This window comes from Phalacrocorax carbo, chromosome 9 (assembly GCF_963921805.1).
Source record: "Phalacrocorax carbo chromosome 9, bPhaCar2.1, whole genome shotgun sequence".
Lineage (NCBI taxonomy): Eukaryota > Metazoa > Chordata > Aves > Suliformes > Phalacrocoracidae > Phalacrocorax > Phalacrocorax carbo.
In genome coordinates, this window is record NC_087521.1 from 9,941,434 (window position 1) to 9,964,156 (window position 22,723).

Below are 22,723 nucleotides of genomic sequence, written 5' to 3' on the forward strand. Positions count from 1 at the left end.
AACTACAGCTCTTGTCACTGGAGCTGATTCTACTGCCGGTAAAGAGAGGAGACTTTCAACCACTGTAAGAAATACCTGAGACTCTCTATGCTGCACAGAGCAAAGGCAAACAGTGCAGGCTACTGGTCAGCTTACATGCCACCGAATCAACGATTTGCTTCAGCACAGGATCTGCAGTGATATTTCATTCAATCATTATCTGCATGTGGGTGCTGAGAGGACAATGCACAAGCGTGGAAATCAAGGTCAAGGAAGCAAGAAAAACTCCCTCATTTATCCCATGGAACAGTTATTCTATTCTGCAATAACTCGGGTTAACAAATAACGTAATAAAGATTGGCGTGCTGCCAGGATGACTGAATTGATTCTTACACTGCACAGCACAAATCTTTTGATCTCCCCATAAAGAATGGGAAATTATAGCCACAGTGGGTACCTCACAGGAAAAGCAAATAAAAATGAAATGAACATTTCTAGCAGTTTTGACCTTGCTTTGGGGAATACTGCTTTAAATTTGATTGCCCTGCCCACTTATTATTTCACAAGAAGACACAAGCAAGTCACAAAGACAGTTTTTAGTATTCTCTTTGATGAAGTAGAAAACTGGATAGTCTTCTCCCACCCACTTTTTTTTTTTTTTTTTTGGTTCACGTACTCAACAGAAAAGATTTTTCCAGGGTTTGATTTAATTTTCAGGATTTCTGGTGGGAAATTCTTACGGCAGATATTTTGCTTCCATTGGGGTTTATGGTGCTATTCTGTCTAATTATTTCTGGCATTTTGCCCATCAAATTGTGAGTTTCTTCAAAGGAACGAAATGACAGGAGGCCTACTTTAGAGCAATCATGGACAGGGTTTGAATTTTGTTGTCTTGGAAACAAGCTAGTTCTTGTCATTGAATATATTCATAAAATAATGGTTGAAACATCACTGATAATAATGGGCTCTTTCCTTGTCAAAATTCATGTTCTGGGGACTTTGCTGCAAGAGGGTCTGTCAAAGAGTTTTTGCAGATGTTGAAGCTAATTTCAACACTTCTGTTTAAAAATCCCCGGCGCAGGTGTCTCACCCCACCACACTGGTGGCCAGCTTTGTCCGAGGGAGGTGGGCAGCGGGAAAGCCTCAGCATCCCTCTGCCCTCCAAGGAGTGCTGGCTAACCACGTCTCTGTGGCAGAGGCCAAGGCACGTACCCTCCCTTCCCCGTTTGTCAGCACCAGATGGCTCCAAATTGTGAGACCGGCACCCAGCACAGATAACTTTGCCTACATTGTGCCAATTAGGTAGAAAATAAATTTTTCCCCCTGCCTGCTGATATAAACCCAAGGGTCAGGGTATTTACACTCTATGCCAGGGATCTTACCAGCTTCTCAGCGGGTGCTTCACTTTTCAAACAGATGGATATTGAATGATTGATAGGCAAAACCCAGAGACAGAGGTGCAGTTTTTCAGGAAGGCTATTCAAATCGGGAAACCACTATCACCCTTTGAGCTTCTGTATCAATCAATCTGACTTTGGTTTAGGTTTTTCATATAGATTTAAAACCAAGGAAAAAAGAGATCCTGCACCAAGATGCTGCTGCTTTCCAAATCATGTGAATTTAGCTGAGAGCTGACAAACTCCTATGGCTCCCTGAGACTCCTGATATGTCTGCGTGGACATGCACGCATGTGCGGGTGTGTGGCACACACATATTGGGGGTGGGGGAAGCTATTAAAAGCCACCAGTGGGGACAGGTCATAAAATGCTTCTATTCTGCCAACTTTTCCGTTAACCGTTCGGCTGGATATAGTAAACCTGTGGGACACTTGAGAAAATTAAAACTCTAAATTATTACTAGTGAGACTACCCATAATAGATCTGCTGTGAGAATCTTACTAGCAGTTTTACGATTTTTTTCTGTCCTTCTCAAATCACTACATAATGACACTCAATGCTCAAATGTCTAACAAGGCCATTTAGCATAGCCTGCAGAAGAGGATTCTCCTGTGAAATTTTACTACAGCCTCTTTAGCACAAAGCTTTCTCAGATTATTAGTAATTTGCATTAGGTCTATTTAATTTTGAAGAGTGCCAGTTCAGTGACCACATGCATATTAGAGCTTAGCAAGTGCATGTGTCTAAAAAGTTACCAAAAGGTCATAGGAATTCTACAAGGCATTTGGGATTTTCAAATTTGCTCTTCAGTGCAGCGAGGAAAACCAGCGCGAACCCCTTCACAAGTCCAGAGCCTCTCATCTGAGGCATGATGAGTTGCAGGCATTAGCTGTGCGATGTGCATGTCCCTGCAGCAGAATCCTTTTCTGCTACACACACAGGTCTTTTAGCAACGCTTTCCTGTTTCGCTGTGAAAGAATAGCCTGAACTCCTTCTGGGCCATCTGAAAGAAAAACACAGCTTTTCTTGTAAGCACTGGTAAGAGCAACCTCTTTCCAAGCAAGAAATATGTGGACCACCTGTGTGACGTATGTGCTGCCACAGAGTTAGGAGTCACTAGAGAAACTCCGTAGTACTTGAAGACAGAAGCTTTTTTGAGACCCCTGTTGCTCCATAACTGTGTTTCAACAGAAGGGCCACATCCTGCACCCAACTTTAAAGCCATCCCTCAGTGGATGCAAAAACTGGTCTCAGAGTCATGTAGTGCCCTGACATAAACACCAGATGATGAACTGTTTCTTCACATTGGAGAGACAGAAAAATGCCCTCACGACGTCTGCTCTCCTGCACACCAAGGGCAAGTAAACTGTTCATAGCTTCACCACTTTGTAAGTACATTTTGTGCCTTGACTATTTTACACACATGCAATATTTCAGGCTCCTATCACAGCCACCCGAGCACCAGAAAAAATATGATTGTCCTGGCTCAGGAAAACAGGATCTTGCCAACAAAATTAGCTCATCCTTGTGAGTCAGATGCTCCAATCAAGATGACAGAGCCTCCTACAGTAGGTCTGAGAAGGAAATGCAGCCTTACAAGGACAGAGCACTTCAGGCTGTCCCACATCAAGATTCAAAAGGGATCAGTGTTATACGTTGTACCATTGCATTAGTCTGAACGCACACTGAAGCACAGGAAGGTGAGGAGCAGACAGGAGGGGGAAAACTCTTTGCAATCTGTTCTTCATAAGTCAATGATTATGAATCAGATATCTAATGAAGCAGTAATAGGAATGATGACTGAGTAAAGTAGCTAATAAAGCTAATTTATGTGAAGTTGAAATTTTTAGTACTGTGCATTAAAGCAAGCATGATGTCTCAGCATAGCAGGGGCAATGTTAGTGCTATATCTACCAAGCGCTTGCAATGCTTCAGGATGATAATACAACCAGATATGTTGAGCTTCTGCATTTCTGATTTAAAGCTTCAGCACAGACCAACCTACTGGCCTTTCCATGCCACCTGCATGCTTGCTGGGAGACGCACCCTGCTCAGCAGTTCTGGGTGCTGGCATATCTGTCCAGCACCACCACGAAAGAAAAGAAAAAAATGAAGGGCCCAGTAAAGCAGACGCTTTTCCTATCACTAGTGTCTCCATTTTCCCTTCTTCTTTTTGGTTTTTTTCCCCTCTTAAAAAAACATAAAACCAAACACAAACGTCTGACTAACCTTGACTGGAACAAACCTGATACTCCACAACATGTATAGAGGGCAATAAACTATGGTGCGTATAGCTTCTCAACACTGCATTTCCATTTTAACTGCTCAGCTATGAGAGTATTTCACTCATACTGTAACTCAAATGATTACAGATTACTTTCATGCAATTTGCTCTTTTTTTGCTTTCATGGATTTTAGAAAATTAATAGACATGAGCAAGCTTGCCAGGAAGTTTGAAGGCAGAGACAAATGAAGGTCTTGGAAGCCCAAAACACAAGCTACTTAGCTACTCAAACTATACCCTTCTGAGAAAGGAAATATGTAGTGTGATATATTTGTTTGCTGTCACCGGCAGGAAGACCTGCCAGGATAGCCTCACTGCTCTGGCACATGGTCAAGTTCTCTTCCCATACACAAAGTCAAACCAAAGCCAGGGACACAAGGACACCCTGGGGCTTTAACTGCCTTTGGCCTAAGAACACCTTTCCTGGTGAAAATATAGCTGAGGTGAATCAAAAATGAATATTTGGGAGAAGCCTTCACAGTCCAGGTTCCCAAGCCATGAATCTGAATGCACCCATCAAGCCGTAGACCCACCATGGGGCGAAGGGCTCAGCAGTGGGTGTGAAGGGAGATTGCACACTTGGGACCCCAAAGAGGCACAGTGGCTGGCAGCTCCCGGCACTAAGGCACAGAGGAGCACGTTCAAAAGCCCTGAGCAGACAAAACAGCCCGCATCACCCCAAAAGCACACCTCACCTCAGCTGGATGCCATCAGCTGCCCCAAAGGGACTGGTGTGCAACTTACAGGATGTCAATGATGCAGGGAACACCAAGGTGCTCATGCACAGCTCCCTGCAGCCCAATACCCTCACCACCCTCAAATGAGAGCATGGACTTTAAAAGTTGATTTTTCATACTGGTATCAAAAAAAATATGATACTTTATTAAGATGTAATTCGGGGAGCAAGAACCATCTACCAAAGGCACTGGCCAAAGGGCTAATATTGCTGAGCACAGGCGTTTTATTGCTTATCATTTCTTCTAACCATTCTCTCTCCCTCTCTGAGTCTCCGCCCATGAAATTGAAAGATTTCTAGTAGAAATGCCTTTGTTGTATCAGCTTTGGAAATATGGATTACAGTATTCTGTGAAAAACATTTATTACTCTGAACTGTGACTCGGACATTGTTGCATTTCTAGGGTTATAGATTTTCTTTCAGCTAAACTAAGGCTGTAAGTCACAGTGACAGTTGTAATGTGTGTAATACTACAGTACCAGATTCTATTACATACATATTTTTGCTAGAGGTTTACGATGTTAAAAATATTTCTTCTTTTCCCAATACTTTTCCCTACCTGTTGTGTAAATATATTGGAACCTATAACACTGAAGTCAATTTCCAGATTAAATGTGCATGGGAACAAGTAGTTTGTCCTTTTTCAAGAAGAAAAAAAACAAGGGTGGGGGGAAGGGAACACTGCATGCAAACTAATTATATTCAAGCACAATATTGAATTGTAATAAAAGATGAATGAGAGAAACTGTGTGTCATTGTGAGGAATGGGGAAGGTTACAGAAAGCTGAGACTAGGGAAGGATTTATCATGTATGATGCTTCAGGCATTGTGTTGAAAGATCTGCAGACTTATTTGCAAGAGTGTTTTACGGGAAAAATAGAGCAGCCTACATAGGAAAGAATTACTATAGATTTTTATCTTTTATACAAGACAAAGATACAAAGATAAAACACTGTTTCTATTTAAAAAAAAAAAAAAAGAAAGAAATCTATGGAAGAAATCCCAGTTGCAATACAGAGGGGAAAACCTTTCAAACTAAGCTCTGATGTCCACCAACCACATAAATCCAGGGAACAGACTTTGTTAAAATACAGCTGATCCATAATTTTTAATGTAAGCACAAAAGTGTGGTAGGTTTAAAAAAAAACCAACCCCACAACACAACAACTGCGACAACTAGAAAGCTTTCCAGTTTTGCTTGCAAAACCTCAGTGCACATACACATGCAAACAAACCTTTTGGCTGGTTGTTAGAATTCAGCTCTAGTACAGTCATAACACAGCTGTGGAAGCTGGAAAAATAATGGCATTCGGGGTGTATTAGTATGCAAACGGGCATGCCAACACTTCCACTTTGCTTCCAGAATTCCTCCAGCCTGCACATGTCGTGTTTCAAACCAAATAGGACTGGAAATCAGGAGGGTCAAGTACAGCTGATATCTCATCTTCCATTGTTCCTCCCTAGCGTAATGCCTAGCTGGGGCAACATGAGTCTGCTCCACTGCATCTCCAAGCAGAGGTGGGGTCAAGACGCTCTACCACCATCCCTACCAAGCACGAACCTCCTGCTGGTGTTGTTTCATGGCTATGGGAAGGGTCTGGTTGGACTGGGGTGTGCACCTGACTCACAGAATGAGCCAGGAGATGAAGCTCCCCACCGAAAAGCATGCTTTGCTCTTCCATCATGCTTCCAAACACAGAGCTCAAAGCCCTCTAAAAAGATGCATATCTGAATTAAGCTTCAGGACTTATTTACCCAGCTCACAAGGGTATTCAGTTCTCTATTTTACAAATGGAAAAACTGTGGCACTAAGAGGTTAAGTAACTTGCCCAAGGACATTGAGCTGAATCAATTTCAAAACTAGGATTAGACTGAAATTCACTCTGAGCATCTGATCACAGAAACACAGACAGCATCAACTTTTTTTTCTAAAAGAAGCTACTTATATGCTAAGCTATTTAGGGTTGAAAGGCAGAAGTAAAGAGCTTATTTGGGGAGTGAAGGGATTTGTTTATAAGGAGTTTAAATTCAAGGAAGAAAGAAACAGGAAGGTATTGTACAGGATCCCCTTCAGAGCCAGAGCTTCCCCTTGGGTACCCAGCCAGTTAACCCAGTCCTTAACCCCAAGGGCTGCACGGCCCATCCACACGCCAAAGTCCAAGCCGTGGCACCCCAAACAGAGCCATCAGGGCATGGACGACCAGTTCTACCCTCTGGGGCTCAGCACCCCTGCACATCCCAGCGAGGGGAGGAAGGGGACCACAACCTCCAGCCTAGGCCTCTGGCTCCCACACAGCAGCTTCCCCCACGGCACCATGTAGGTCCAAGCAGCCCCAGCAGCCTCCCAGCCCCCACCAGCAAAGAGCTGGGATGGAGGGTCTGTCCTCACCCTCTCTGCCCACCCCTTTGCAGCCCATTTGAACAGCACGGGGGCACTGACAATTCAGCCCCTTTCCAGAAACTCCATTGCATTCAGATTTCTCTGTGTGGCATTAAAAATAACATTAGGAGAGAAGGCTTACCAACCACAGAAACTCAATTAATGGGGCTGTCAAAGCTCTGGCAGACTTCAGTGCCACCAGGATTTCAGACACAATCCCCATGACAACCTTAGCTTGACCCTTCCATACATATGAGCTATGATAATGTCTAAACAGCTTTAAAAATATTTTCTTTTTTTAACCACAGACAAGTGCATCTGGGACCGTTCCCACAGTAGATCACATGAAAAGGGATGTAGCACACCCTTCTGGGCTGCTGCACAGCCTTTTATCTCCTCTGCAGCCTTGGAGGATCCAAAGACTCAGCTGGGACCATATGAGTTGTGTGGGCTATTAGGGGGAAGAGAAGACAAGGGTCACTAAAGCAGCAAATGCCCCCTATGTTCTGCTGCTAATAAATTAATGTCTATTAATTATAATAAATTATCAGGTTATACTGGCAAAGTGACACACAACAAGTTCCTAGAAAAACAGATAATGACAGGAAAAACAATCAGGCTTCAGGTTTTGTTTGCCATCCCCCTGGAGACTATATAAATTAAAGCATTTTTACTTATGCAAAGAGTGGCACCATGTAAAGAACAGTATTTGCAAAACTGCTGATAGCCATATGGAGTATGAACACGCATTACAATTACAAGATCAGCTTTTAACTGCCAGCAGCAAGAGTGACTCCAACAGCAACACCAGCAAACACAGTGATGCCTCGAGGACTGGCAGGAATGGGCATCCCATCATACTGATTAGTGTATGGCCACAGAAGGACATTCTTAACCTGAAGAGCATCTTATCCAAAGGTACATTCAGAGATCTACCTTCTTCTGCTGGAGGGGTTTGAAAAATACTAGTGTGTGAATGTACACTTACAGATGAGGGTTGGCTTTCTTTCTGTATTCTGGAAAACAACTTTTTGAAAACTCCAGTCTCTAAAGTGAGATTTCCCATACATTTAATTTGTTCGGAGGCAAATTTTACTTAGTGTTTTGCAAAACTCTTTTGGAGTTACAGAAAAGCGAAATACTTCACCATTTTTCTGTGTAAGTAATGTTTTAGACACTGGTCTATGTACAGTTCAAAAAGGGGTTGTGAGATTACAGGCTGAGCTCCACAGGTTAACTAGCAAGTTTAAAAGCTCAGCTGTAGTGTTACATTAACATTGATTTTTGTACTAAACATCCTGCTGAAGTCTAGAGCACTGGCACAAATTCATTCCGTTTTCCTTTCGTCACAGAAAACCTCCTGTTTTCATCCTCTTCCTATGGCTACGCCTATGCGACCATCACCACTACATCACTTGTCCTGCAAGGGAAATCCACACACATGGGGTGCCGTCGTGCTGCAGCTGGGCTGCTACCAGGGTTTGCAACGGCTGGGTTAGTACAATGGAGGCATTTCCCCTGTGACTGCGGTGCAAATACCTTCTCAGACCGTAAGTTAGAATGGTATTACATCCTTCGTGCAACTCCTGACCACTGCATGTGGGAACAGACTAAGTGACTTGCTCAAGGTCGTTCTGGGAATCAGTGACATAGCCAGGGCTGACCCTACTTCAGAGCTTCAGCAGGTCCCTCCAAAGCCCTAGACCACCTTCACGCTGCCCTTCAAGGTACCCACATGGGCTGGGCTCCTCCTTCACCCATTCGTTTGGGGAACAAATGGCAGAGAGGAAGCTTTTGCAAACTGAGCTCCTTGAAAAGAGCTTTCTTCTGGACCCTAAAAGCCAGCCCAGGGACTTGATCCAGATTAATGTCTAACAAGCTTTTGGAAGCCTTTCCTGCTAATAAAAAGCTTTTGGAGAGGAGGGAGAACACAACACACACAAGAACAACGCAGAAGTAATGTGCTTTACAGAAAAGGGTAGAAAGAAATTGTGCGGCACTAGACAAGAGAGTCCGCCCGCTCGGAGATCAGAGCGTGCCGGGGTGCTTGCAGCAGCCGTGCACGGCGGGACTGGTTTAATTCGCTTTCTGTGAGCAGGAGTGTTATTTGTGAGAGCTTTCAGCAGGGAGCGATCAGACACCTTATTATAAACTTCTGCAGAGGTGAAGTCAGCACTGAAAAGCACTTCTCGTTCTGTCTCCTTCCTGCCTGCCTTGTTCCTCACACATCATTTTCTTTTATCAAAATGGATGGCGGTATCAAAATTGAAAGGAAGTAGAAGCTGTGAAAATAACAGACCCAGGAAAAGAATTTTTAATTTTGCCTCAATTTCTTTGATGATGAAACCAGTGTTGAATATTAAGCAAGTCCTGAGAGTTGAACATCAAGAATAGCTGAAAGTTTTGCTCTGTCAGAAATGTGAGCAGAATTCCTCTATGACCGATTTCAACTTGTTATTCAGACACAGTTAAAACTCTCCTGAACTTCACTGGGCAGATCCTGCTGTGCTGTGTCCATGCCCCATCCTTGGACTTTCCCATGGCATCACAGATGAAGAGTTTGTCTGCATTTTTGCTAGAAAGAAGGGGGCGGGGAGAGGGGTTTCCATTTAAAACTATGGTACATTTTTATTTTACTGTGCAAAAATAATTTTCAGAAACTTACCCAATAAATGAAAAAAAATATTTTTTAATTCTATGATAATGGTTATTCTCTGATTCTTATTTGGCTTATGAAAAAGTTAAATTAAACCTCAAGGCCTAAGGGCAGAGGAAAACAAATACCATTTTTCTTTTTGATAAAACCCAAAAACACCGTGGAAGAAATTTTCCAAACTAGATAAGAGTAATGGTCTCTTCTAGCCCTAAAAACCTCTGAGCCTCCCTTCATGTGATTAATAATAAAATCCTATCTACAGCAGCTATAGAAACAAAAAGCTCCACTTTGCCAGCCCTGTACAGGGAGGGCAGTCATTTATAAAACCTGAAGCAGAACCACCACCAGCGACAAAGCGAGTGCTTCCCAAGAGGAGCGCAGCTGAGTCGTGCCGGAGGGGTGAGCTGCACCTCCCAGGATGGAGCTGGGGCGTGGGGCAGCAAGGGGAGGCGGAGGCACCACCAGCCTCCCTCCATGCCGGGGACTTGGTCCTGGGAAGGGAGAGGAGCCACTCACTGGTGGTAGGTGAGGAGAGGATTTAGCTGGGTGAGGCGTCCCCAACACTTCCCAACACAAGAAGTTTGAAATTACAGAGCCTTTCTAAAAGTCTTTTTTTTGTTGTTGTTCCAAACTGAAAGGTTTACAGTAATATCAACGACTCATTAATTAATCTAACTTTGGAAATTTAATCCTTTCTTCTTTATAGGTACTTCCAAAGACTTGAGAAAAGTTTAGATGAGATCAGTGAACTCCTCACAGATTTTGCAAGTGCAACCTGGCTTGCCTGTGGCTGTTAAAAACAAGCCTATGGGAAACCAGAGGTTATTCTAGTTCTAACTGGGTGGTTTTTCTCCCTGCACACAAGAAGAAACAAATAAAACAATTTCCTGATGTTTAAAAATAAAACAGTGGTTTTCTGTTATTGATTAGAGAAGCTCTACATTGTAAAAAGCTCCACAAATCTTTTCTACATTGCTTGATTGTTGCAAACAACCAGACAAAAACCTGCTAGCCTCCTACATCCTTGAACATTAGATATAACATTTGCTAATATTTTGGATTGCATTGTATGTTAAAGGTCCTAATAAGAACATCAGTTATTAATTTTTAATCCAGCTTTCTGAGGCAATGTTTTTGATATGACAGTGCTGTCTATATCTACCAGTTCTGCTTCCTGCCAGTAAGAGCAAACTTGTTGTCCAGTTTTAACCAAATCTGACATGAGTGTACTGCTACTGCTGAAATGAATTTCTAGTGGGAACAAAACTGTATCATTAGATGCCAGAAAATCTACACCAGAGATACTTCATATGCGCTGTAACCACAGGACAAGCTTTGCTCGATCTTTGCATTTTTTTGACAAGAGATAACCTCACCATGAGATGCAAATCCATAGCAAATTAAGTGCAATAAACTCCACTGCTCACTGAACTCACAGCACAAGAGCTGAAAAGAGAGTCCCACTGCACTCTCCCGTGCAGGAGGAAAGCGCCCAGGAGGCACTGAGTCCTCCTCATCCCGCTGTGTGAGACTCACCGGTTCAAAAGAACTCTTACCAACATCCTCTCTCCACTGCCATCAGAAAAGACCTTCAGCCTTACACAGGGCTTTTCAAGTGATGCTGTTATAAGATATGCTGAAGACCAGCGACTTCTACGGACATTCAAATTTGAACACTTTTGCTCATGTCTTGCTCACCAGCAGGAGCGATGGTGAGCTGGGCACCCAGCACTTGTTCTCGCGAGCCTGGATATCAGGGCACATGTAAGAAACATCTGCAGCACTCAGGAGCAAAGACAAGTGAGAAGCATTACCTGAGTGTTGTGCCATAGCACAAAATCACACAGGCCAGCTGCAGGCAAGCGTGCTGACCCCGGTGGTCCTCCATGGGAGGCGACCCATGGTTCAGGACCAGAGCCCAGCCAGGCTCTCTGCAGCATGGCCCAGGGCAGCTCACGCCACAGAGGCAGAGAAGCCAGAGCCAGCAGGATGATGTGAGCTTCTCTACAGGCCGCTACTCTATGGACATCAACCTGGGGCTAATCCACCAGCTCACAGCCAGCACTACGCTTCCTACCCCATGTCCAAGGTTCCCCCATCAGCTTCCCCTCCCTCCCTGAGCTGCTTCTGACTTTTCCAATGTGTCCTGCCGAGCACTGACCCCGCTAGCCAGCTGCACCCTGCCTCAGGCAGGAGAGAGAAAGCAGCAGCACGGCCCCCGCACTTCGTGGCTGGTAGTGCCCACACTTCATGGCATGGCACGTTAACCAAGCAACAGTGGGAAAGCCAGGGCCTGCGACAAAAAAGCATCCTCTGGCAGAGAGGATGGGACCATTGGATATCAAAGGCAGGGCGGCCTGGAGCAGGAGGCAGCAGGTAGGCAGTGGCTCAGGAGGGCGCTGCCTGCAGTCCTTATGCAGATGCAGAAAGTTAACCATGTCAAGAGGCTTTTAACAGGCCTCCTGCTGTAATTCCCTTGCCCAGCTCTGGAGAGCACTGGGACAGCTACCCTGTCTCCAACAGAGCTGCTTTGCCCTGATGTGCACTAAATCATCCCATTGCAAACCTGAAGCAGGTGAAGACACTTCTCCACTGTCTTGCATCAACTGTGTCAGGGGCTAAATGGAGAAAGCAAATGCTGCCAGAGCCCTGCTCCCTCCCTTCACCTCCTCACCAGCTCTCACGCCACTGCCCCTACACCAGTGTCCCACCCATAGACTTTGACCACTTTCTGGGACCCAGCATGACTGGTTCCAGCAATCAAGCTTACAGTAAACTCATTTGTCAAATACCTTCTGTTTTGGCTATGACAGGACTGAAGTTTAAAGGAAGAAACAACACACCCAAGCCTTCCTTTTTTGCTAGCACCTACTACTGATGGCACAGCATGGGAGCATCTGCAGGGAGCCCGGCAGGATGGCCAGTCTCCAGAGCAGCACTTCAGTGTTAGCACAAGTTCTCCACCCAAATAAAACAACCCACTGGTGAGAAAATGGGCAACTCCATCTCATCCAGTGGACAGACAACAGTGACTGATGAAGGATTTTTCACACAATACATAATCACAGCAAAAAGGCGGCTGATCTTTGCACTAGAACGCAGCCTTCCGGTCCCCAAACCACAAGCACAATTTTGGCCTTTGTTGTCAGAAATAGTTGGATTATTTCAAGGGCTGACAAACCAGCTTGGGTTGTGCTGGATTGCCCCCTGCAGTCGAAAGGTCTCATCATCCCCAGCACAGGGCTGGCCTCTCATGTCATGGCACGGCGCATAAAATCGGAGCGTTTGCAAGCACCGATCCCTGAGAAAAGGCTCTGTGATGATTTTAATAACATTTTTCTCCCAGTCTGTAACCTTGCTTGTTTGCTTCCAGATGTTCCTATCTCCTTACAAGGGCAGCTTGGCAAAAGAAATTACCTTTTAAGAAACACTGCAGCCTCCCTTATTATTTTCTTCTGCTTGTGGATGGCAAACATCTTTTTCTAGGTATTTCCTCTCTTTTCACAATATGACAAGTTGTGGAGAGAGGGAGAGAGAGGAAGGGGACAGGGAACAGGTGACGAAATATTTTCTAATCCTCCCAAGCAAAAGCAAGCAGCATAACAAAGGAGATGCCAGGAAAAGGCTTTTTTTTCCCCCCTCACACACTTCAAAGAGATGTACCCTTGTATAAAAGATAGAGTACAGAAGGCCAGGCAGAGACAACTCTGAAGAGTGTACAGAGCACAGACACAGAGAGAACAAGGATGGGCCCCATTTTGTTTAGCAGCAAAGGCAGTACCAGATAATCAGTTATTTTACTCGTGTACTTACGTCTCTGCCTCGCCACACTGCTGTAAAACTTTTGAAGTATCTTGGTTTACTTGCTAGTAAATGCTGGACTTCAAAGGAATAGGAAATGGATGCTGAATGGCAAAGTGACCTTTTATTACTCCAGCTACAGTTTGTAAGGCGGAACGTGACAGAACATTTTTCATTCTACTTTAAAAAAAAAAAAAATCCCTTTAAGGATTGCACTTCCAAAGCGGATTGAATCAGAGCGTTACAGAGGAGTTTTGACAAGATACTGAAGTGTATATCCTGGTTCCAGTCATGTAGCATGGACTGGGGTGACAGAAGGTTATAGCTGTGCCTCATTGCAAAAGTCCCTTTCTGGCTTCATTAGCTGCCATTATAGGCTCTTTGCTGGCCTCAGATATTGCCCCCTCACTCCCTCTCCAGATGTTTTCACTAGCAAAGGCAATCTTCACTTTCTGTAGGTGAGTGGCTGCCCGTGTGCAAGGCGGGCAACCAAAGTCTCCCCAGTAAGAGTGCTTTCATTCAAATTTTTGTGCACCCAGTGCTATCTGTCAAAATTCAGTGGCCATTTTGGAAACATATATCTTTGCTTGATATTGTCTCTTAAGAATACTCTCACCATAAGAACAGCGACTATATAACATCTTTTTTTCATGTGTTTCATGAATTTGCCTTCAGCTAGGGTAATGGCAAAGGATTCTGGCAGAGACTGGAGACAAGCTGCTGCCATTTGAGGCTTCAGACTCCAACCAAATGAAAGCAAGAGAGTTGCCTCAGACTTCAAAACATAGTGCATAAGATATACTCACCCTCCTTTTCTAGTGGCCACAATATTTGTTTTACCTTGGGCACTGACAAGCATGGAAATTAATATGGGTGTATCCATACATCAATACAACTCAAGAAGGCCAGTGACCATTTGTGCTACTACACCCAACCATGCTGTTTAAAAAGTGGAAACAGTGAAGACCCCATCACCACCTAGACACTGGTCCCTGTCTCTAAGTCTTGGCAGGATTTCTAGGCTGGGCAATACAGAATGACCAGATGTGATGCTTGTCACATCACCAGTACCCACGCTACATTCAGCTGCAGTGCTCATGTCCCTCATTGGCATGCTTTGGCATCCCCAGGCAGCAAGGGCTAAAGAAAGACAGGGGATACAGCTCCCCAGATCATACCCAGCACAGTACATCCTGGCATTGTTCCTTGTGGGCCCCTGCCCACAGAGACCAGCACTCCCCAACCCCACCAGGCTCAGATGGGACTTTTGACCCACCCTCACCCCCTGCCTTTTTTTTTTTCTTTACAATGAAGACTGCAGGGCTTGACCAAATCCTCTAATGTCAAAGATGCAGAAGGGATGAAAATATGGCATTTAGCAGCAAGCTACATATGGAAGGACTTTGGAGAACAGGTAGAGTGAGCTGCAGCATCCATGTGACAACAAGCAAGACCAAGCTGATTAAATACTTTGCAAAGAGTTGTCAGGACACGGGAAATAAAAACAAGAGAAAGAGAGAAGCCTGAGAAGGAGAATAATAATAATAATTTTTAAAACCCATTAGAACTGAAAGGGAAAATATTCAGCAGTTAGAAAATTATGAGGAATATAGCTGGAAAGAAACATACGCCAAGAACAGGTCGGGAAGACAGGAAAAATGGATAAAATGTCACAATTAGAAATTCATACAAATTACATAGCAAAGTGAGAGACTGAATGAAAAGCTCAACATGCAAAATAGTAACAAGACTGGCACCACTTGCTGTAACCATGTTAGGTGTGTTATGATGTGACTAGATGAGGGCCTCTTTCCTTCTGTTTTTCCAGAAATTGAGAACAATACATGATGGCATGGACAGGTACTCCCACCCAGACAGAAACAAAAACCCAGTGGTTAGGACGATAAGCTGGGATTTACAAGACATTATTTTCTTGTTCTGATCTGGAACAAATGGACAGAGCAGAGCAAAGGGAAAGAAAAGAAAGAAAATGTAATGGGATTAAAGGGAAAGGCGGGGGATCTAGAATAAGAAAGGTAAAGAAAAATAGAGCTAAAAGAACAGTGCAAGAAGTACCAAGCATGCAACATAATGGCTTTTAAATCCTACCAACATTTCAATATGCACTTTGGAAAAAATGCTGAGTTTAACACTCACACCCATGAATTTTATTTCCCTTAGCTTGAGAGGTGTCTAAATCTCCTCAGCCAAAGGTTGCTCTGGTGACCTCCTTGCTGAATTCCAGAATGGCTCAGCTTCCTCCCAACTGGCTTTAAGGACCTCTACCATCCTTGTGAGGGAGGTGCGTACATGCCTAGGGACAAAAAATTGCATGGGCAGTTTTTAAAATGTCCAGGTAAGTTATTCAAAGGGAAGAGCCTGAGAAACCCACCTCCCTGATGGAAGAAATAAGAGGACACGCAGCCTACACCATCCCAGCTACACCAACAATTAGAAACTCCACTTCCCACTTAACCTGTGATTTTTGGGGGAAATAATTTTAAAAGTGTGGTTCTCCCTGCCTGGTGAGGAATAAAGCCAGCCTTTTGGCTGAATGTCAGAAGATTTGTGAACGCAAGCATGGAACCTCCACAAACAGCTCAAATCAACGTTTTCTTCCAAGTGTGCTGATACCGAGAATGCGTGGGAGGCAAATTTAGACATCAAACAAGGGCCTGCACAGTAGAAATCCATCTGGCTACACTCAAAAATGGGCATTCACTGACTCAGACGTGCTTTTACATTATATACTAAGCCATTTGGATGACTGTAAAACTGAGCCAGTCAGGAACATCATCGTGTTTATATCTGCCAGTCCTGCCAGGATAAAGTTGGTACATCATTTATGAGCGTTCAGATTCCACAAGGCTCACAATATGGGAAATTTATCTATGGCCTCCTGTACATAAATAAATATTGCATTATCTCCTATGCTGGTACTACTGATATTGTGTGGGAACAGATGTTGTCTTCCATCAGCAGACTGGTGGAATTTAATAACATTTGTGGTCATCCTGTCCAACTGGAAAGACACATCACACGCATCATACTGAATGGCTCATCATCAGCTGAATATATAAACCTGAAAGAGCTGCAGACAGCAATAGAGTGACAGAATCTTTTACTGAACATGGATACATTTTTCTCTGACAAATGGGAGTCTCCAGAGAGTTCTAATTTATCGGTTGTGCACCAGCAGTGTGCTCAGTATTGCACATGGCTCAATGAGAAGATGGCCCTGAAGAGTTTGCACTCCAAGGTACTGATTTTGCAAGTCCTCACATTGAAATATTCACGTGCATAAAATTAAATTGAGGTGTCTGTTGGATCGAGTGTTGTTTCATGTCCATGGAGAAACAAAGTAAGTGGAACATAACATGAAATACAGAAGAACTAACATTATGGTTACACAGTCTGGGGGTTTCTCTAACAGCAAAGGATACCAGCACCAGGTAACTAGTTGCCATCAGATACACAACTGTACTCAGCGTCTCTAGGGCTCTCTTTCAGTGTATACAATGATTTTTTTTATCCCCTTGTTAATTCACAAGTTCTTCCCCCCAAGGATAAATTTTATTGGTCAAAAGACACTGCAAACCAGTTCACAGCCTACTGAGCCATGCAGCCCTCTGCCTAGGACTATATGGCCATTAGACATTACCTGAAGGATGCAGCAGGTTCCCACTTTCCCTGTGGAGGTTCCAACTGGTCTTGGCCCTGGAGCTTCCCTCTAAGTAGTCCCTCAGCTGTGGTATTTCCCCATTATTGCAGGTGGCATTATAAGATAACTCAACTACTCCTGTGACTGAAGATTCTGGTTTAGATGGCAGCTGCCTACTTTTGCCTTGGCTTACACTGTTTCTTCCTGATGTCTTCCCCAATTTCTGCCTCAGGCTTCCTCAAAAAGGGCCAGGACAGGTTGTATCCCCAGCTTCCCCCTTACCAGGGGCTGAACTTGGTCCTAACCAAGGTCTGGGACCCCTGGGAAGCCAAGGGAACAGTTACTCTTCCACAAGACTCCACCAAGGTACTCGCATGTATCTTCATCCAAAGTCTCCCCAGATTCCTCCCTCAATAATTTCTTGACCCTAGGTCCACTTTCAGCCAGCCAAGGACTTGTCTTTTACCTCCTCCTCCTTTGCTGTAGCCTGGCTACCTGTATCTAGAAGGAAAATCAGAGACAGAAAACAAAGTGGAGGTGCTGCCACAGAGCCTGTGAGGAGAAGGTGGGTTCCCAGGGGCCGGGGAGCACCGCCACAGCAGCAGCCAGAGCACGGCCAGCAGCTGCCTGGGCTCAGGGACGTGAAACCAGAATGAGGGAAGGAGACAGAGAGATGTAATGGTGGTGGAGCAGTTTTAGGAAAAAACACTGACAAGGCATCTTTTGAGTTCAAAGGAAGCATGATTTCACTCTGAAGGGGAGAAAGAAGGGGAGGAGGGGAGGAGGGTAAATTGTAAAGCGTTATAATAAAACCAGAGCACACCATGGGTTAAGAACCAGTTCTAAGCTGATGGGAACTAATAGGAACCACATACACTTTTACAGGTTTCCCTACAGTCCTTCAACTCTCTCTTTTTCAGACAAGCAAAGACATCAGAAAGGTTGCTGAATTTTCATAATACAATAAATCTGTCTTAAAAATAGTCTGAGTTCTGGGACCATCCTCATTTCCTTTGGAAATCCCATGTGTTATTTCTGAACCTGCAGACACCATTATGTTTTTTTTAATTTAATTAACTTCCAATAAAGCTGCTTATACTGGAAACAATAAAACTCTTTCTACCATGTCACTCTTCCTTCTTTAACACACATATGAAACACACAGAAGCCTCAAGAAACCTCCAGGCATTCTAAGAAAAGAAATAACCAAATACCACCAAATATTTAATTTTCTATGCTGGAAATGAGAAACAGGTGTAATTAAAATAACACTTTTTAAATTAAGTGACCTCTCTTGACCAACCATCTGTGAATAATTCAGATTTTTTTTCCCATTATTACTGTAAAATTAAAACTAGGGCATATAAATGACGAGATCCTCTTTAACTATCTTTAAGCACCAGCAATATATATTTTCCACCAGTTAAAATCCTTAATGATACCAAAAATCTGTCAAGCATAACTCCCCCAATTCATTTGCCTGAAACCATCAATATTTTATCATGCATTTGCAGTTGGCTTTAATTTAACAGTCCAGGTTACTAATCAAACAAAACACCCAAGTCATTAAAAGTTAGCGTGCCATTTAGAAAGTGCATTTCACGTTTATTAAAATATCTTTCATGGAGCCATTAGAAGGCTAAAGTTTTAATTACAATCAGATATTTAGTTCTACTTCAGTTATGCTTTTGGCACTCTCTTGCAACTGCCTTGATTAATCTTCCAGACAGAGCTCATCCATTACCTCCTGAAATTATTTTCCTCTTAACTTCTTCATAATTCATCTTTTTTCTTCCCCCTCCAAACATGTAAAATGCATTAAAAAGGTGTGCACAATACCTGCCTGAAAGATAAGTCATTAGAAAGATTCCATTTCAAATGCAATTTATTCTCAAAAGTACCAAATAGCCATAATTCAAACAGATGTATTGAAATTGAAATGTAGGTTTTCTTGTCTTTGTTGTCATTTTAACTATTTTCCTACAGATGAGAGACTAATATGTGCGGCTCTTTCTCCTGTCTCAGGTGTTGAAATATACAGTTCAGCTGAATTTTGCCTGGGTAATTCTGAGGGCACCTCAAGCTCACACACAGCCTCTGTCACAGAAGATTTCCCATCTTTTTCCTCCTCCGTAATATAATGGTCATATTGCAATACATTTTACCAAACTTCTGTGCTGAGATCATTTCAATGGCTTTTTCCCGTCCATTTTAACAAACATTGTGTGGAACCTCAGACAGCGGTAATGAGAAAATACTCTCATTTTGATTGATATTTTAGATCTTTGGTGTAACTTCAGCAACAGACACTTACACTCTGTTTTGCAAAGATTCACCCTAAATGGAGGTAAAAATTTGAAGAAAGACCGAGGAAGCTAATTTGGAGGAATTAATCTGGCTCAGAGACCCCTCACATCGCCAGCTGAGCTTTCACATTTCCTCTGGATCTGGAGTAGAGACAGATTCAAGCCCTCTAAACTCTACATTTGGCACCCATATCTCGTTCTGCATGCTTGTTTGCTGGAGATATAGCCCAGTTTCAAGCAAAACCTTGAAGAAACCCAGGTGGACAACTGAAGATCAGGCTTGCTCATCCACAGGTTTAGATTCTTATGCACATCAGATTTTTCCAGCTCCTTCTTCAAGGCTCAACCTCATCCTCAGACTGAGTGGGATCAGAGAATGGCCTTCGCTGCCTCTGTTCTGAAACATCGTTCTTTATTTCTTCCATAACTGCAGGAACTATTGAGAGACAGACTGGAAAGATCCTGCCAGATCTCAGCCAGCTTTTTCCACCCAGATGATAAGCGCTCCTCTGCACCTGCCCCTATGCTCACCCCACAGGTTCCCACTAGCTATTTCCAGATGTCTCCTGGAGGAGGACAGGCTGCGCAGGCTGCCCCATGCCCACATCCCCATGGCCAGACCAGGAGCCAGCCATCAACGGGGAGACGTTCGGCCACACTCCCAGCAGAAGGCTCACAATAGCATCATCAGCCCTTCATCTCCCTCTCCTCCTTCATCAGCTGGATGCAGGGCCACATCCAACTGCACAAGGAAAGCCTCTGTGCACATGTTGGTCTGAGCCAAACACAAATTGGCATCTCTCCTACAATGGCATCTCGCTGCGAAAGCGAAGCCTGGTATTTCAAACCAGCAAAAACAGTGGGCAAGGAGGCAGGGAACAACTCGGGTCCAATTAAAGCCCTCTACCCTCACTGATGCCATCAGCAGAATTGGGTCCAGGCAAGCTCAGGAGGAGAAATACAGAAGTGTTTCAAGAAAAAGCTCAATTCCTTAGGCAGCAAAATGGGAGATGCTTGAAAAGCCTGTCTGCACGGCCCTTGTACAGCACTGTATGCGTTGCACTGAAAAGCCTGCCTGTCCTGTCTGTTGCAGTAGACAATACTGGGTTTTTTTCTTTTGAACCTACCCACTCCATTTTTAATTTATATTTTCATCTATATTTTTATTGTTGAAAAATACAGCAAATTGTTTTAAACAGATCTGTTGGGGGTTTTTTTGTTCATATTCTTAAGCAACATTTGAAGAAGTAAGTTAAGAAATGGGAGCATGTAAGGAGGAGGGAGAGAGATGGGGAATTACATGAACAGATTAAAGAGATGGGCCTCTGATCAGTGTCGGATACGCCACACAGATCAAGGAAATCACAGGAACAGTAGCACAATTTGTTAAAGAAAAGGAAACAAACACTGAGCTGGAATGATGTTCAGGCTTGGAACCGGCCCTGCACTGACAAAAGGGTTAGAAAAAGGTCTTTTTAATGTACCCATGTTGCCAATGTGGGTAGAGAAGCGCCACTCTTTCCCACCCACTGGAGAGAGAAGCAGGCTAAAATTGATCGTATTTTCTGAAGCAAAGCACAGTAACGTAGCACCATCTAGTGCCAGCTGTGAAAAGCAGAGGAGAAACAGGCATTCCCCAAACTGCCCCAAGAGAGCTGCTCCCTAAAGCCAGACCCTGCTGAAGAATGAGTCTTTAGGTCATTTTAAACATGCGACTTCATGACCGCCAAATGGGTCAAGGAAAATTCCAGCTGAGGAACTGATTAATGGGGCTGCAAGGAGAGAAATGGAAGAAAATGTGGGACTGTTTACAGCTCTTTAAAAAAGCAAAGAGCAAAAGTTGTGGTTCTGACACTGATGAGGCTGTTTGACATTTGTCTCATGAAAACTACTTGTTTTGCTGAACCTCCTAGACACTCAGTTTTTGAAGGAAAACTTCTTTCCTTTAATGTTTCAAAGACAGTGCTCTGATCATTGTTGGAGTTTGGGACCTCAGTGTTACATAAATTGGTTGTTAGATTTACTCCCAAGCAGACCACTGAGCAATAATAAACCAAAACTAGGTTTAAGATCCTCTCCACATAAGATATATGAGAAATCCCTGTAGGTGGATCCATTTAAGAGAAATCAGGGACATGCACTTAACCATACACGTGGCCTGAAATCCTGTCCTTACTGGAGTGCAGTGTTATCATTGATTTCAATGGGACTATGATTTCTTTCATTCTTCCTACATCTCATTACAGCAAGTGCCAGGTGCTGACACAACTTACCCGAAGCCTCCCATTGTATGTGCTGCACTTCACTAAATTCACAGGTGTAACAAATAATGAAATCTATTGGAGCTATAGGCAGCATTAGAGAGCAGAACATAGGAAGAAAATTTATTCCCTTTCATACATGGCTTAAGTATTGCCAGCTGACTGCTGTACTTAAGTGAAGCAAAATCTTCAGAGGAGCATATTGACTAGTCTATGTACAGAAATCATTACGTAGCTATAAAGTTGGAAAATGTAGACTTCTGACAGCAAAATTCCGATGTCCCTTAGGAGGGCAGGGGCTCAAGGAGATAATACTTAATCATTGAACCTTTTTTTCCTTAAAAATATCTTCATTTTCTTGCAAGTAGCAGAATAAGGGCTGCTGAACCAACTAGAAACGCATTTATTGCTCTGCTTACAAAACATCTTTCCAATACGGCTCCTATCTCTGTCAGACCTTGGGTGCCATAATAGTAAAAAACACTATTATCAGTATTAATACTTCTAATAATAAATGTTAAGGAGAAAAAAAAATAATAAACAGAGACCAACAAAATGACAGTTGTTCTTTTGCTATAGGTGAAGTATATTAACAGGAGTGGAAATCAGTTCTCCTTTCTTTACCTCTTAGCTTTGGTGGTAAGACTAAAGAAATATAACAAGAAAACAAGGGAAAAAATCTAATGTGGAACTAATGCAACATTTACCACTTATCATCTGATTATCGTACTTGCATGATATTTCTGTTTCTCTAATCTTCAATCTTCTTGTATGCAGATTGAAAGACCTGCAGGGCAAGACTCTTTCTACATGTCTGTGTAGCATCTAACACAGTGAGATCCTGATCCTCGCTCTGGCCTCTAGGAACTCATGAAATTAAAATAATCAAATTATAAGGGTGCTCAAGCTAGACTCACCAAATAATTTGGGCAATAATTTGGGCAACACAGTACTTAGTTTCTCAGCATCCCTAGGTACTTTGCCAGCTTGCAGAACTGAGCGCCCTAAATCAGGTGCCCAGTTTCTGCTGGCCTGGGCAGAATCAGTTGCATAATAGATGGGTGATGGCCATAAAACCAGGAATCCACATATCAGTCAGGAAGCATTAATGGGACCCTACAGACCACTTCCTCACCTCCCTGGTAAATCTGCAGCTACTTTGGGTGCCTGACGATGAGCTCGACAGAGGGTCAAGCACGCATGTTACACCAGAGCACACATACTTCGCAAGAAGTCACAGGTTTGCCCTGCGTTTTACGTTG